Genomic DNA, 17,984 nt, shown 5'->3' with positions numbered 1-17,984 from the left:
ATATATGTAGAAAAAATATTTTAAAAAATATGCATTGGCGCAATAACTATGGAAAAATTGCCATAAAAAACAGATTTTACACTAATTGCACATTAAAAGACTTACTTCTGCAAAGAAAAGAAAAGAAAGGATATTTGTTAACTCATCCGCCTGTAAACTCCAACCTCTTCCGTCACTATTTATTCACTCCCAGTGTTGGAAAGTAACTCAGCACATTTACACAAGTACTGTCCTTAAGCACAACTTTGCAGTACTTGTACTACAGTTGAGTATTTCCATTTTATGCTTCTTGAAACTTCTACTCCGCTATGTTTCAAAGGGAAATATTACATGTTGCTGCACTACATTTGCAGTATCAGTGGTTCTTCAGCTTTAGTCGGAGCCGCTTTTCACATTTCAGATGTCTACGAGATGTTTTCCCCTCTGAACATCTCAGGTGGTTTTATTTAAATGCGTGTTTGAGGAAAAGCAGGACAAATTATCTGAATATTCCTCAGAAAACAAAGATTAAAGAAACGTCCACAAAAAAAAAAAAAACATGTCACAGAACTTTTTTCTTACTTCCTGTCCTGTTATTTATCGCATGACCCCTCAGATTTACCTCATGGCCCTTTGGAGGGCCCGGCCCGTAGGTTAGGAACCACAGTACTGAGCTACCATGAGTGTATGTAAAGTCATTAAGAGCAGCTTCACCTCCAGCAGCAATGACAGTAAAAAGCAGCTTACTGTGCACAGTGATGCATTACAAATACTTTTACTCTTGATACTTTGAGCACATTTTGCTGATAATACATTTAACTTAAGTGGGATTTTGAATGCAGATCTTTAACTTGTGGTGAAGTATTTGTGGATACTTGTATTGGTAATGAGCAGATAATGAGCAGGTGCATTTTTAAATTAACTTAATGTAGGTGGACTCTGAACATCTTCTCCCTGCAGGCTGCTTAATTTAGAAGAAATCAGCTCCATGTCGCACTTCAATATGTTCTTGTCGATGCTGATTCCCTCATTAGAGTCTTCACAACCGAATGATTCCACGGTGGAGATGACTGACATGTGCTAATGATTCCCAGAACAAGACTTAATGTACTTTCCCTGAAGCCCAGCTGGTTTCTCTACACGCCCTCCCCTCTCGCCGCTCTGTTTGTTTTGAAGCTTAAGAAGAAGAATGGAAAGAGCCGCTAAGAGTCACCTCACGTTTAGACCCGGCGACCTGACATGAGGGTGAAACTGTGTGGTTAGAATTGAGAGGCAGAGGATGGCGAGGCTTTTGGAGGCTGCGAAGTTATTATTTCTGCTGTTTGGTACCAAGAATCTCTGCGGAAAATCTGATTTTCTGAAGGGATTTACAAGAAACATCAAAATGAAAGGCCGACTTATTAGCAACACACTGGTTTTGTTCCACCATGGAAAAAAACCTTACGTGACACCAGCACTGCGCGTTTCTACCCCGACTCTATAAACTGTTGCCACTTAAATATCCAAAATACACAGCAATAAAGTCCGATCACACTGCCAACTGTTATCTTTTCTACCACTGTCGTCCAATTAATCAATTAATAGTTCAATTTGTAAAATTTGCTCACATTTGAGGTTTGAGCAGAGAATATTTGACATTTTTGCTGCAATTTGCATTAAAATAGAGACTATAAAATACATTCTGCTGCTATCTGCACTTGGACTCACTGTATTTGCACTAAATTGTGTGTATATATACCTAAATATAAATGTATCCTTACACTTTTTAATGTCTTTGTACTCTTCAGTACTTTTGCACCCCTGTACCCTCTGTACATCCTGTACATACAGTGTAACTGACAATAAAGCTGACCTTTTCCTTTTAATTTTGACTTAAACAATTAATCGGTTATCAAAATAGCTGTTAATTAATTCCCTCTCGATAGACTAATCAATAAACCGGCTGATCCTCGCTGTTCTTGTGCTTGCTACCCTTTATTTCAGCCTTGTCGTGCTCCATTTGTAAGCAGCAGACGCTCACAACAGATACAGTTTCTTTCTAAAGTTATGAAACCGAGCATCTGTTCTTGTACTTCTGCAGCGCGCGATCAATACGTGCAGCCAAGTGAATGAAAACACTGAAAGAGCCAAACCTGGCTATTGATTGCAGTGCCACGAGAAGGCTAAATGCATCACAGAGGCCACTAGAGGCTGACAGTCCTCTCATATTTCAAATACTCCACGGCGAGCTGAACTCTGTAACCTCCTCATTTCACGCAGCGCAGTCAGTAGAGGAATGAGGTCTGACATCAGTCATTTTTCTCAGCGAGTCCAACCAGTTAGAGGGAATAAGAGTTTTAGCAGACGAGTGAGAGCGCGAGCTGGAGAATATGAGCTTCTGAAAACCTCTTTGTCATTCGTGACTTATCTTACAACCCCTGAGTAATGAGAGGAGTGATGTTTGTGGCGTTCTTAGTCATTTACTGTATCTCGAAGCGTAAATCGTGATGAGTAAAGGTGCAACAGAACACACACACCCACACACGCCCACGGACGAGTGACCTACTACTGTTTTCACCCTGACAGGATATTCAGCTTTGACATTTATTGATCTGGAACCTGACATCTGAGTCATGAGAACACACACTTTATTCTTTTCTGATCTATATTTGAGACCATGAAGGGAGCTCACTTCCAATTAATTTCTATTTTAACCCAATTTAAAGTTTAATTAAAATCTAGAAAAACAGCAAATTTCCAGCGACTGCACGTGATGAGAGCCCACATGTACCTCGAGCCCCGGCCGAGAAACTTCACCGACTCATGAATTTCTGCAGTGAGAAGGCATTTTAAGGACACAGACGAATCAAAACCAGTTTGATTGAAAGCAGTACCAAGCTCTCTCTCACACACACACACACACACACAAGCAATTCTGCCCCATTTTGCTCGTTCTGTTGTTTTAATGCAGCTTGTTTTTGGGGTTCATTTACTGTAAAGCACCAGCAGGACAAAAATATGCTTCCCTTGGCTCATTGAGTTTAAGTTGCTCTTGTAAATATCTGCTCATTCTGAATTTGATGCAGAAACATGTTTTAAACAAGTTGGGACAGGAGCAACAAAAGACTGGGAAAGTTGTGGAACGCTCCAAAAACACCTGTTTGGATCATTCCACAGGTAAACAGGTTGATTGGTTGTAGGTTATTGCTACATGGGCTAATTCACAATCAAAGATGGAGAGCGTTCATCACTTTGTGAACACATGATTGCATAAAGGACGTTACTACATGGACTCGGAAACATTTCATAAAACTGTTGTTGGTAAATACAGTTTGTTTGCAATGACTGAGTTTTACACAGCCTCTTAATTTCTTTGAATCAGGGTTGTATTAACTTTCATTTATTCCGCTAAAAATATGCTCAGTTTCACTGCAAACTTTCTATATACTCTCAGCGGCCACTTTATTAGGTACACCCATGCAATCTATTGCAACTCAATACAACAGCTCTGCCATGAATTCTACTTTTGGAAATTTACATTCATCAGTTTAGGCTACCATAGTTGGAAATGTGTACATTTAATTGTTAATATGTTTTTTTTTAATGAGGTCATAGCTAAAGGTAACATTGTACTGGACTACATCATATTGAGAGCTGTTTCTATTTAATTGTCCTCCCTATTAACATAGAGGAAGGGGAATAATAGTACAAATACCTCTCGATATAACTCAGTTCAGTACAAGACCAATATAAACTAGAACCTTAATGCTAAAACATACTGTTGAATTAACACCTGTCAACAAACACTGATCATCAAAGGCTTCAGAAAACTAAACTTGGAGGAGGAACAGTGTTAGACTGCCTTAGATTCTACAAGTGTTCCTAATAAAGTGGCCACTGAGTGTATGTAGAGAGTGAAAGTTCATTCCTGACCTTGGAAACAGTTGTTTTTTAACACATGGTCCACTTAGTAGCGGTTAGAGAAGTAAAGATTGTGTTTCTGGACTCTCCCACTGCAGAGCAGCTACAAAACAGACTTTGTGGGGAGATTGTCTCCAAGGTCAAGAGACTTTTAACAGTAACATTTAAGAAAACATAGCTGAGAAGTCCTTGAAGTGCACCGAAAAATTCAGAATTGAACCTCTGACAACTGGACAAACTTCCTCTGCTGAAGAAGACTGTGTAATTCAATGAAAAGCTCAGGAAGAGCCACTAAATGGACTTTGTCAGTCTATAAATGTATTTTTGATCAAATGGAGGAAAGTGAAATCATCAATACTCTATCTTAATGTGCATTAACAGAATATTACCTCAAGACTAACTCCTTTTAAAGCAGAGACGTAAACGATCATTTGTGAATTCATTCGTTTGTTAGTTAGTGAGAACGGTGCAGATCGTCGGTCACGTTCTTTGAGGGAGCTGTGGTGCAAAGTCATTTTCTAACCTCTCGGTTCTGCTTCAGTCCTCTGGATGACACATCGCGAGTTCTCACTCCTTCTGTAGCTGCTCTTATCTGCCGAACTCAAACCTCCAAATATAAAATCCACATTCCCGTCAAACCCGGTCGAAAAAGAAAATGTTCTAAATGTCGTCTTGTCCATCTAAAGGTGTAAAATGAGGCCCAGTCGACTGAAACCCCTTCAGTTCATGCTTTTGCAGAGCGCTGCTGAATTTCAGGATTCATTACTTTCATTTCATTCATCTGTTCGGACAACAAGAAGTTTAAATATTTACCATTAGCTCACTTTAAGCTACAGCACTTAGCACTTCCTGCTTGTAGGATAGCAGCTTAACAGTGTGCTCACATAAACCCACAGACAGTTACAGGTGTCCTTTACTTCTGTTAAGTCATGTCAGGGGACTCCCAGGAGTCCTTGTGGAGTTTATCAACCATGTGGCCCACAGCCAAAAATAATAATTACATCAAGTCTCCAGGTGCCAGATTCCTAATAATTAGTTCAGTGACTAAAATAACAATTTTATATAAAACAAAGAGCTTTGCATTCGAGTTATTCAGCCAGGCAACTGACAGCAAAACCGATTAATTATTTTCTGCTGATATTTAAAAACATCATTGGACTGTAACTTAAAGAGATCTGAATATTTCCACTTACTTCCACTTATCTACATGCACAAACATTAAACTGTGAATAATGTTGCAAAAAGACATCATTAAACTTAAAGCACTGCTGGCTCTGTAAATCCATGTTTTGATCATTGCTTATTTGCGTGAAGTACACATATGAATGCCTTGAGCGGGGAGGGAGGGGGGTGTGGAACGTGTCTAACACTTCCGCCCCCTGTATAATATTTAAGTGGAAGGCTTAGCAAATCTTTCAGGAAAAATAATTAAACACATGTGTTAGGAGATTAACAAAATGCTTATACTGCAGGTAAGAAATACTGAATACAAACAAAACCTGGGTTATTTATAATAAACTCCACAAGGTACCTTTAATCAAGTCAAACCTAAACATAACCGTCTCTACAGGAATGTTTAGACGGGTGACACAGAGTTTAGAGGCGGGGTGACTCAGGAAGTTAGAAATACTTTCATATATTACTTTATTGTTGTCCTGATTAGGCCGTGCTGTCAAACCTAATGGCTGGCTGGATCATGTGCAACATTTCAGAGTGAATGAAGTCATGCCTAAAATAAATGTGTCTCAGTGGAGGTGCAGGGAGGTGGTTGAAGTGGATGGTGGCTCTAGAAAATGAAGGACTTTGACACCAGAGTTCAGGGTTTGCATCCAGACTTCTGTCTCATGTTTGGGGTTAAATGTTAATTAATTTGTGTAAATGCTGTGTCTTATTTCACTGCTGACTTTTCCTGTATTAAACTAGGGTGCAATCTTTTCCTGACATTAACAACATTAAGTGCTGCCAGTGCACAAACATAATCATAGAAAAGTTGAATAATGCTGTCGTCACAGATACTGTTTTGCGAGATTGGATAATGTGGTGTGTGTGTGTGTGTGTGTGTGTGTGTGTGTGTGTGTGTGTGTGTATACACTCACACATTTCTGTCAAAACGTATTTGTAGTCACATGAGTTGTGAATATAAATAGAATTTCTGGGAGACGGTTGGTTGAACTGAATTTAATCACTGATACTGATACAGGTGTTTAGGTAGCGTGACCCTGCAGACTTCAGTATCTGGCTTTTGGTTTGATTGTTGGTGGGTGCCTATATGCAGCAGACACTGGCTTTAGAAGTGGCTTGTTTCATGTTCAAGTCAACACTGGTTGCTTTGCTTGTTTGCTAGCTAACAAAGCTAACGGCACCCCTTCGACATCAGCCCCACCACGACGATCTTTCCAGGTATTTCTCTGTTTTTTTGCCCGGCTTTGTTATTTATTCGTCCATCTCCAACGGAAAGCGGTTGCTGGGAAATACGTCATGCAAATATTATCCACGTACAGTTTAGATAAGTGTTTCCCCCGAGGATGGAGCATGAATGACAGACAGATACTGTAGATTTTAATGTATGGGGGTGGGAGAGCGTCTGGTGCTTCTCTACCCGGCAAAAGAGCGCTGAGTCATCTCTGTCGCAGCCCTCCCACGCCTACCCACGCTGCACTGCTCTCGGTCTCTGTCAGTGGTGGAGGTGCATGGCCACGGACTTGATACCAAAACTAACTGCATCACTTGATCCAGGCCCACAGATGACAAAAACACACATTTACCGTAAACGGGGGGAGCCTTGACGGAACAGGGCTGGCATGGTGGGTGTGAGTATGTGTGTGTGTGTGTGTTTGTGAGCCTTTTTCTGACAATCTACGGAAACTGATACCACCTATAGATCATTACGAAGAGTGTGTTGAATGAAAGGAGTGGGGGAAAAAGAGCAGAGAGCGAAAAAGAGAGTGAAAGAGATATTACAGGTACTATACTATATTACAAAAAAACCACGAGAAGAGCATCCCGCTGACCAAATCTCCAGCCAAGGTCAAAATGTATCAAGAAAGTCCAGTGGAGAAACGGGCCCGCTAAAAAATAAACAAAGCATCTGATAGCAGACGAGTCAAATGAGACGCACAGGTGTGACTTTATTCAAAATGCAAATAAGTTGAGTGTGTCTGGATGGACAGCTCTCGACAGATGCAAATCAACACACTTGTTCATACGAAGCGGACCGTAACCACCGCTAAGACATCAAGTTATTCATGTTTTTGTCATGTCAATTCTTCAATTTTTACACAAAGGAATTTCTTTGGAAAGTAGATAAAGAGGTCTTAAATCTTTGCCTCATATGGAGGGCATCAACAGGTTAAAATATAACCACAACCACTGCCCCTTCTGGGTCTTTTATTTTCCAGATTGAATGAACAATCCTGTTGCATCTAAGATCAAGAATGACACGTTTGTTCTTTTACAGTTGCGCAGCTGGGAGCCCAAATTTCACCGTCCACGCCAGCCTAGCCACGAGGATCTGAGAGACATCAAATCTGTCATCTGTATGTCTGGACATGAGCGGGACATGGGCGGCGCCTTCGCATCTGCATCTATCAATGAAGAAACCCAGAGCGGTATGTACAGACCAGCACGTGCAGCCACTGTCTGAAGCCCTCCACCGCTGCAAACCATGGTTCATTCTTAATATTAATGCTGTGGAGCTGTGATTCACAACATGAATGTTGACTCAAAATCAATGCAGCAGGCGGTGTTACCCCTCCCACTGCTGCAAGCAGGGAAGGTTCAGTGCGGCAAATCCACGGTTATAGTATTTTTAGATTAATGTATGAGATTATGTGGCAGGTAGTCCAGTGATGATTGTGTTTTTGCAGATCTGATAGTAGCGAGTAAATCAGGTACATCTCTTTTCTTTGTATGAGATTGTTTTTTTTGTACGTGGGATAGCATTGCGGTACCATTACAGTCAACGCGAAGACGTAAACACACATGGACTGACACGTTTTCACCCAGGGTGGAATGAAGTTTGGCCAAAAATGTTTTAAAATTTGAGCAAAATTTCATATGACTCCCAGGGCTTTATGAATCTACTTCATATACATACAGAGATAAGAGAAAAATAACAGGAATAGGAGCTCTTAGTGACTTCTGAGAACATTAAACTGCTGAACCGAACACAAACACATACCGCCGGTAGTTAGCTAACAGCTAATGTCTGTGCAGTCAGTTGTTTAGGTCTGTTTAAACATAGACTGCACGAATAAGTCATAATAATTCACACGAATAACGCAAGGTGAAAATTTCCTTTCACTCTCTCTGAAACCTTCACACAACGCATGTTTATCTAGCTAAGGAGTGAGTTGGCTAAATTAGCAAAGCAACTATTATAAGTTGCAACTGTTAGCACTAATGCTAGCTTCTACTAGCTATGCTAGCTAGTGGGCAGCGATGCAGCTCCCAGGAACAGCACTGACTGTGAGGAGATTTTGGCTGTATTGAAAACTGGAGCGGTCACAACAACCATTCGGGCCCGCAACAGAATGTTTTTTTTTTACAATTCTCGTGTGCTATTTCATCACTAAATTCACTTCTGAGACTTTCTGAGGTGATATATCAACTGTGTAGCGAATGTTAGCAGTTTTACGTAAATTGATAACAGAGTTGAGAAGCTCCATAAGTGGCGGCGAGGGTAGCTAGCTAGCCAGCCGGCCAGTCACAGACCACAGCAGCCAACATAGCAGACTTCAGTAACAATGGCTTCCTCAAGATTTGAGCTATTACTGTAGGTCCAAACAACTTCTTCAGTGAATGCGTCTGGTGCGCAAATGTCATTGAAATGAATGGGGCGCTGTCTTCTAACCAGATCTCTGCATACAACCATGGAAGTGATGGTTTCACAATGGTTCTAGCTAGCTGAGAGTCAGCCAAACACAAAGTCAGACAGATGCATCAGTGAAATTATCACTACCCAGTCAGCCACATAGATCTTAATCATGCCCGTTGCTTGCTGAGACAGCAAGTTTGTACAATCACGATGTTTGCAGCTACTGCACACCCAAGAGCAACCCAAGGCAGCTGCCGGAGGGTGCAAAATGTGTCCTTAATGCAAAGTAAAGCAAACTGATATGTGGCATCTATATATGTCAAAGGCTTTAATCATTTAATTATTACTGGACCTAAAAAGTAATTTGTTATTTAAGTAAACAAACAAGATACACCTTCATCTTCCAAGTGACAGCTTACAAAGTATACAAAAAATAGGAGTTCTTGGCATCGCTGCATGTCCAACACATTACAAAAGTACACAGGAGCACAAAAAAAATTTGCAAAAACACAGTCGCCACTCATAGCTAGCTGACTCGAGACAGCCAGAGTGTGAATCTGCAGTACAGTACGTGTGTTTTTGATAGTCTCCTCACATGCACAGTAAAATAACATGCCGCTCACATATCTTGTATAACATGCGTCAGTGCAGATTGTGAAACTCTCACTAACGTCAGAACCAGACTCATTCCTGTACACAGATTGATCGAGTTGATCAAAGTGCTCCTGAAGTGGAGCTCTTTGATCAGCTCGCTCCATCTGAAGACAGCTGCTGTAATATCGCCAGGATATAGAGCACTTTCACTTCAGCCCCTCACAGGTGCGGTCAATGCGTCACACCATGATTACATGACTAAGTTTGGAGAAGCGGGCATGCAGCCAAGTGCCAAATATAGCCAATATTTGCCGCAACCGGACCAGCTGCCAACAAACTGAGCACATTTGTCTTCACAGTGCTGTTCTCCACCTCTGATTATCCACTGCCACACTTTACATTACATTTCTTATTTTTAACCCATTGCTGCCGCATGCTGTCCGACTTATCGATCAATAAAAATCACTATGATCTAATAACAAAAAAGGAGATTCATCAACTGCTTTTTGAAGACGAAAGAGAACTGAAATACACTCACAGTAACATCAAGGAGCCTCTCAGCCCAATCCACCCAAAACTCGGAAAACATTTGCAATATTTTCCGTCTAGCTCTTGAACCCTTCCTGTTCTTCAGCCTTCTGTTTTCTCAAGTCTTACAACACAGTCTGGTATTTTTTCCTTTTGATTTGTTTTATCAAACCTCTTGAAGCAGAAAAGCTGATCTAGAATGGCAGAACGATTGTCCTCGAGCAGCCCATGCATTCAAATCTGAGAGAAAAGGGTTTCCTACACCTGCATTTCTTCTTAGCTTGATAAATACCAGCCAGTGTTGGGGGAAAGAAAACCCCCCATGTCCAGCTTGCTTTCACTTACCAGTTAGCCTTCATCCTCCTCTTCATCAGAAAGTCTTCACTGACAACTGAGAAGGGCAGAGAAAGAGAGAGGAGAGAGGAAAAAGAAGAGAGAAGGAATGTTTTAATCACTCTGAAGGAAACCAGTTATCTTCCCACACACATTGCTGAGTGTCCTACTCACAAAGACACACACACACACACACACACACACACACACACACACACACACACACACACACACACACACACACACACACACACACACACGCTGAGATACCTCCAAAAGGTCAAGATGAATCAGGAAGAGAGAGAACAGAAGAGGGGGGACAGAGAGAGAGAGAGAGTGAGACAATGACAGGACAGAAAATAAAAGAGCCAGAATAGAAAAGAGGAATGAATAGAATGCAGCCAGAAAAGCAGATGACAGAGGGAGGAGAGCGCAAAGAGAGAGAGAGAGACCAGAGAGAGAAAGAATGAAATGCATGGCTTGGCTGAGTCATCGGTAACCACCACTTCCTCCAAGAGCTCTCTACTAATGAGTGGCCAACTTTCTGAGGCAAGCACAAACACACACACACACACACACATACAGCAAATACACAAGAATCTCTTACTTAAACTGCAGCCGTTCTTCCTCTTTCAGCTTCAAACAGCTCGAGCTAAGCAGATATGGGATGACTGTGTGTGTGTGTGTGTGTGTGTGTGTGTGTGTGTGTGTGTGTGTGTGTGTGTGTGCATAAGAGAAAGCCTGAGAAGTCGACCCATGGACTGACCTCACTGCGAGTGTCATGAGAAACGGCACAATCGGCCGCTGAATTCAGAAATAAACAGCTTTTTCCCAGAATTCCCAGAGGTACCAGTAACCCTTTCCCAGCATCCAGGGAAGAGCTACTGATGGGCTCTGCTTCACACCCGTGCTATACGCCACTGGAGAAGTCAGGCCAAACACCTTGCTGCGAGGAAGAGTTCATCATTTTGGGGAAAACGTGCGTTTGTTGGCTGTCCGAAAGTGAAAAATGCGTGTTTTAGTGAGCCCTGTAACCTTCATAAACTATAAAACACACTGTCGCTCTATTCAGTACGCTCAGTGCTTTGTTTGGTACGACCAGTAGCTTACGTAGCTAACGTTAGCTACCTTGCAGTAGCTACTGCTGCATAGCGGAGTCAGTCTTATCAAAGTCTTTTCTTGCTTACTGGCCTGTGCTACTGTCACACACAACATTGTAGCATTTACTGTTATTCTGTAATTGTCAGCTGTAGCTACACTAGCTGCTGTTTAGCAAAGACACGGGACATGTTTAGTGAAAACAGCTGATCCGACTACAACGACTCTAAAGCTCACTGATCAACACTTTGTATCTCGTCTGTTTAATCAGTGCATTTTTAGAGGGGGTTACTGTATGTGCTGGAACTGCTTCTTGACAAACACCAGATTACAGTATCCTGCAAGCAGCATCGCTGGCTAATGCAGGTTATCTGATACAGCACAGCTTTCAGTTTTGATGTTGGCCTCCGTGGCTGCACGCAGTAACTTCACCCAACTATCATCATTAGCCAAGAAATAGTTTCACCACATATGAAACTCCTGCTAAAACCACAGTTTTTATGCTTCTATTAAACCATCGTGGACAACATATTAATTGGCGAGCTTGTGGGCATGTTTTTCAAACTCTTGACAAAGCCCGGCTAGCCATAAGTCTTGATGCTAAGTTAAGCTAACCACATCCTGACTCCAGCTCTGTGCATCGCTAAAACATGAGGCTCATCTCACTCTCCGAAGAAAAGCAAGAGTATTTCCCAAAACGTTCAACTGTTCTTGTAAGCGCACCTTGTTACAGCACACCTGGGCTTTGAGGAAAAGTTCTGTGATTTGAGAGGTTGGTCTCAGGTGAGCAAGTTTGAGCTAAACATGCTTTGCCTCTAAAGTGCTTCCACTGAAATCCTGCAAAGCACAAATAAAAAAATCACCACAATACAAAAAGTGAAGCTCAGTCAGTAAAGCCCTAAAAAAGTGGAAATAAGGCTGATGGGTTCAGCCCATTAAAGACTTTAACTTCCTTAAATTTACTTTGGCGATGTGAAATCATTTTATTCTATGTCGTTTTCTTTGCCTACGTTTTTTTTTTTTTTGTAAATCAGAGCACTTGAAACATCTAAGCCTGACAAGTACTTTCTGTGACATTTAGAGATTTGTCATCTTGCCTAATGTTAAACATGCTGACGTAGCAGTAATGAGACAGATACAGTGAAAACATGACTGTAGCGTCCTGTGAATGTACCATCCTGTTTTTACAGTCAGATGAAACCTTAGCGCCACTCACTCTGATACAAGTTTTAGCGCTGCTGAGAGGCAGCCGGCCTGAAATCACCCGCAACACCAAAAAGCGTGAATCCTGGATTTGGCCACTATTGTTGTACTGTTTTCTATATTCACAGCATAAATCAGCGCGCCTCTGGGGTCACTGTGATACAAATGAGCTCCCGCCCCATCCAGCGCTGCCTCCTATCCTCCTATCCGGAGGAAATCATGGGAACTCAGAGCCAAATTTTCTAAATACACATCCTCCTCTGCAGTTCCCATGCTTTTCACAGCACACACATGTACACAAGCCCTCATACACCCATAGACACACAAGCAAGTACAGACATGTCTCATGTATATGTGGTGTAGTCATACTGGCAGTGACAGACATGGGGAACATGCACAGACCATTGCACCGGATGCTACTTCAGCCTGCTTAATTATATGTACTGTATATTGCTGATGAACAGGATATGACAGTTCTGCAGTCTTACTGCAGCAGCACAGACTCGTGTGCCAGTTTCTGGTAAAACACCATCCAGCTAGAAGCCATCCTGCATAACCACTGTCAACTTTGAATAGAGAAATACAACAGTGGCCCACTCTAACGGGCACACACAGAAACAAGGCTGTACTCCAGCACAGTGGCGCCTTGAGCTGAATGCTAACATGCTCACAATTATGACAATGTTAACATGCTGATGCATAATGTGGGCCAAGCTCATTATTTTTGTTGAGCATGTAAGCGGGCTAATATTTGCCAATTAGCTAAAACACAAAGTACAGCTGAGGCAGGTGGAAATATCATTAGTTTTCTGGCATTTCGTCATTAATAGTATTGGACAAATTAAAGGTGGTAAGTCAGGGCGATCAGCAAGTCAGTAGGACCAATCCTCTGAGGACCATGAATGTTGGATAGTTCATCCTGGATCAACTAGGTGAACCAGCTAAAGGGCAGGCCAACATTGCCATCCATAGAGCCACACTGTTATTAAATATATTTGAATTTCCTATATGGTACATATAGTTAAGTTGCTGAATGTTGCTTGATATGGAAAAGCAGCAGGGGCCACAGGGATGGCCATGGAGCCATACCTTGTTGCAGTGTCCAGTACGTCACTATAGCTCACAGTAAATCAATTAACATGAGGCTGATCGTAATGAAAACGAAAATACATTTTCTTAGATTGTTTTCTTACTCGTTTACTTCACTGACCTGCAGCTGCACAGACTCGGTGCATGAGGAGGAAAAGAGAAAGTAAGACTTTGAGAAATGCTGGCTCAGCAGTGCTTACTGTGGGAGGATTGTGGGAGATTGAGTCTACAGATGAGTCAAGGAGAACCCATTACACATAATATCAGAATGAATGGCACAGGGGTCTATCTTTAGTATCCGTGTGGGAATCAAACCCTCATACTGTTGTTACTATGGGTTACGTGCCCATAACTAAATACTGTACTACTGTACTTTGAAGACATGCTGTTATACTTCTTTAAAATAAGACTGCTGAACATTTATTTGAACATAAGGACTGATTAAAAGGTGTGTTTTTTAGAACTGCTAGTATTGTAGTTCATAGTAAAAATTGTGTTTTTTATACCCGTTTGGTGCCAAAGATACATGCATGTGTGTGTGTGCAGGGATGTATGAATAAATGCATTACAGTTGGATGAGGTTTAATAATGTATATTTTTAAAAATCAGATGAAGAGCACGACTGACTATGAACAGCAACATGATGGCAGCCCCCTAAATGACCTCAGTTACAGAAAAATAATCTGAACAGCCTGAATCAAATGTATTTTACACATTTTTAGCCATTTTGCTAAAGGCAATAATACACTTCAGAACAACCACTCAGTGGCCCTGGTGTCTTACAACTAAAACAGCTGGTAAACACATAAAAACATGTCTGGTTTATGTGAGCATTTAAATATCTTATGATGGTATGATGGTACACAAATACAACAGTCCTTTATATAGAAATACTGAGTCTTTCAAGGGCACAGCAGGATTTTCCTTCTTAACATGCCATATAATTACTTTTCCTACAAAGTCATTACTTATGGCTGGTTAGTAGTCTGTCGGCGTCCGTGTCTGCAGAGACCCTGCCCTCTGCCTGTGTTACTGCTGTTGTATTATTTCTGGATGTTCAGGACATTTGATCTTTCGCTGGGCAGTGGTTGGGTGAGCCTGTAGGCGTCTGAGTCCAGTACCGCAGAACATGGCTCTTTGAAACAGTAAAATCCAGTTGTTTTGGCTGCTGAGTTAGTTTAGCAAAACTTATTTTGCTTGTTCACACAGTAAATCCAGCAAATACAGACCAACCCAGCATCTCTCTCCACAGAGACGCTAGAGCTGTGGACGCAGGAAGCGGGCCTTATAGAATGCCAGTCCAGGGTCCAGAACTTTGTGCTACACCCCTGTAAACCAGTAATCATTGGTATTCAGTCCAGTTTTGGTCCTGATTAAAACACTTACTAAATGTTTGACTTTTGTGTCTCAACACTATCAGTTGTAATTTATTAAATTGCCTTATTTTAAGAAGTGTAGAAACAGAACGTTGCGTTTAAGGAGCAGCTACTGAGTGACCAGCCTAATGTGATGCTAACTCTTAGCCTTGAAGTAGCACTCTTGTGCTTTTGGTTTGGGAAAGACAGTTTAAAAAAAAAAAAAAAAAAAGGACTCTTCAGAGGCAGAGTATCGCTCTTACTGTGAGACAGTCTTGCCTACTTACAGTTGCTAATTGGACAAGCAAACAGTCAATTCAACCCACGTGAAATCCAAGACGCCATATAATAGCCACTCACTGGAGGGCTGCCACTCAACAATGGAAGCTGCAGCAGTCTATTCTGCTGCACTAGCATTGACTCATTTAGACACTCTCATGTGTCTGTGCTGAGTAACCAGCAACTCCTTCCACGTCTTCACCCTGCAGCCCATCCAACTGCCCTGCTGGGCGACGACGTGGAAGGTGAGTCAGCAGGTGAGAGGGGGTCCAACTGCTGACCTCACTCCAGGGTGCTTGCCAATGGAAAGAGTCAGAGTGGGCTGTGTCACTTCTTTAAACGGCCTTTTTCCTACTGGTAAGAATTGTATTTAACACGATTTAACAACGTTCAGAGGGTTTTCCCAGAAGTGGTGTTAATGTAATGTTGTGGGTCAGGTAACAACTGATGTCCAATCCAAATAGGTAGCTTAATATTGTTTCTTGTAGTGCATTTGGTGTAAAAGATGTACTCTTCTGAAATACAAAAACCTCACTGTGACTATAGCTCAGGACTATGTCTGTCCAGTTGTAGTATCACACATTTATTATATTTATGTAAATCCTCTGGGGTGAAATGGACACCATCTGCCCCTGTCTTATGTTGCCTTTCCATCTCCTCAAAGCAACATTTGCACCTCCGTCCTCTAAACTCTGAATTTACCATGACTGCTTGCTGCTGTTGCCGCGTTGACATAAAGTGGAACTATTTTTCATGAGATGTTTTACCATGGAAACACTGCTGGGCAGGAGGACTCAGAGATTTCACAACGAGTTGGAATGAACCAGCACCCACGCAGCCATTTACTGTAGCATTATCTCATGTACAGGGGTGGACAAGGTAACATAAGCAGCCATCAGCATAGTACGGTAATGCTGCAGGCAATAGACATTTGGTTGGTTACAAACTGGGGAAAGATCATGGTTATAATTAATAAAGAATAATAGTTAGACTCGTCCATCCCCCTCACCAACCTGCATGCTCTGGACAGTCTCTCCTTGATGTTGCACTTGTACTTAAGCAAGTTTGTGATGGAAGCGTTTGAGGAAAAACAGCAGAAAAAAGAGCTGGAGAGAGAAGTTCAAGGCCCGCAAACCTTCTCACCTTCACACACCTCATCAATGGGTGTGACCACTGGAGTCGTTCTGGCCTGTGCCACGATAAATAACGCTGCACTGTGTACTTATACGGTACTTTTCTAGTCTGACGCCACTCAAAGAGCTTTTTTACAACACAAGTCTGCATTCTCCCATTCACACACACATTCGTACGACGGCCAAGGATTCTTTGACATGTCGACTGCCGAGGCCGGGGATCGAACCACCAACCTTCTGCTCTAACTCCTGAACCAACGCCTCCCTGATACTCCCCTGATACTGACACAGTTCAGGCAGCAGCTACTGGAAATCACTGCTACAAAGGCACCTACACCACTGAGTCATATGAAGTTGAACAGGCGGTTTGTGTAAGCTTTAGTCAAAATCCAAAGTCGCCATTGTCATATGCGAGTTTACAAAATTAGCCAAACAGAGCAACGCAAATAGCTGCGGCCTGATTGGCTGCTGCATCAGCCGCAAATTCTGCAAAAACATTGAGTGTTAAAAAGCCGAAGTGTCCAAAATAAAGGCAACATCAAACATACTGTTGGAAAATTGTATAATCAAAGAGGAACAGTGGTCGCTCGGCAACAGTGATGTAATGATGTTCAACAGGATATTTACTGATAAACACAAACAAGCTACAGCCTCCAAACCGACCATCAAGACAGCCTCAACAAAACTCATCGTGGCCTAAAGCACATTTTTCATTGCAGTGTTTATTCTGTTTCGTCTCATATTAATCCCCCGCTCACCTCCCTCATTCCTGCCCCCCCCCAGGCCAACGTTTGCTTTCTCCATCCAGTCTGGGAGAGTCCGTCCTGGGTCATGAGTCAGAGGGAGCAGAGGATCTGACTCACCTCCTCTTGAGTCTAAACACTATTAGTTTCCAGGTGCTACACTGAGACGCTATTGTGTTTCTGATTAGCCCGGCGAGACACAGGCGGTGGGGGGAGAGGAGCGAGGCGGCATGGGGGGAGAGGAGCGAGGCCTCAGAAAAAGTGGGTTGTCGGTTTGGGAGCCTGTGTGGATTTGCCGGTCTTCATCTGATGAGTTTGTGTACCAGTGTGGGAGGTATTTCTGTGTATTCCCAGATTAGTGTGTGTGGTCCTGTGGGCTGAGTGTATGGACAGAAAGAGAGAAAACATGTTCGGGTTTCCACTATGATTAATGCCTGAGTGAGACCACCGGGGCTGCCGCTGCAGGTGGGATGTCTTTGTCTCCACTGAGGGTCCAGCAGTGACTCAGCCTCTCTGAAAAACTTAATTTAATAAAAGTGAAGCACTAATCTGAAACACTGGATCGGCATCATTTCCGCTATTCTGGGACCGCGGATCAGTCAGATGACTAAAACACATCTCTCAACACAAAAATGATTAGTCAATTAACTGATTAGTGAACAGACAAATAATCAGCAACTATTTTTATAAGCAATTAACTGTTTTAGTCATTTTTTCAAGCACGTTCTCAAACTGAGACATTAACTTGTCTTCATTTCAGGAAATTAAATATGGCTGATTTGTGGACAGTTGGTCAAGAAGAGATATTTGATGATGTCACTTTTTCTTTACCATTTTCTGATGTCAATTAATCAAGACTGTGAATTGAGGAAATAATCTGCACACTGATTAATAATGTAGTGTAAAGGCACAATTTTAGAAACCTTCAAGAACA

General features: G+C 42.1%; 1 long non-coding RNA gene across 1 annotated transcript in view; it reads right to left on the bottom strand.

Annotated features, from left to right (window-relative positions):
• LOC121614208 overlaps positions 1-17,984 on the bottom strand; it is a 75,475-nt gene that overhangs the window by 46,096 nt on the left and 11,395 nt on the right. Inside the window, exon 2 of the long non-coding RNA XR_006007221.1 lies at positions 10,163-10,208. This is a non-coding gene — a long non-coding RNA (uncharacterized LOC121614208). The remainder of the gene's footprint in view (positions 1-10,162; positions 10,209-17,984) is intronic.

The sequence above is a fragment of the Chelmon rostratus genome, chromosome 11 (genome assembly GCF_017976325.1).
Source record: "Chelmon rostratus isolate fCheRos1 chromosome 11, fCheRos1.pri, whole genome shotgun sequence".
Classification (NCBI taxonomy): Eukaryota; Metazoa; Chordata; class Actinopteri; order Chaetodontiformes; family Chaetodontidae; genus Chelmon; species Chelmon rostratus.
This window is presented reverse-complemented; position numbering and strand designations above follow the sequence as displayed.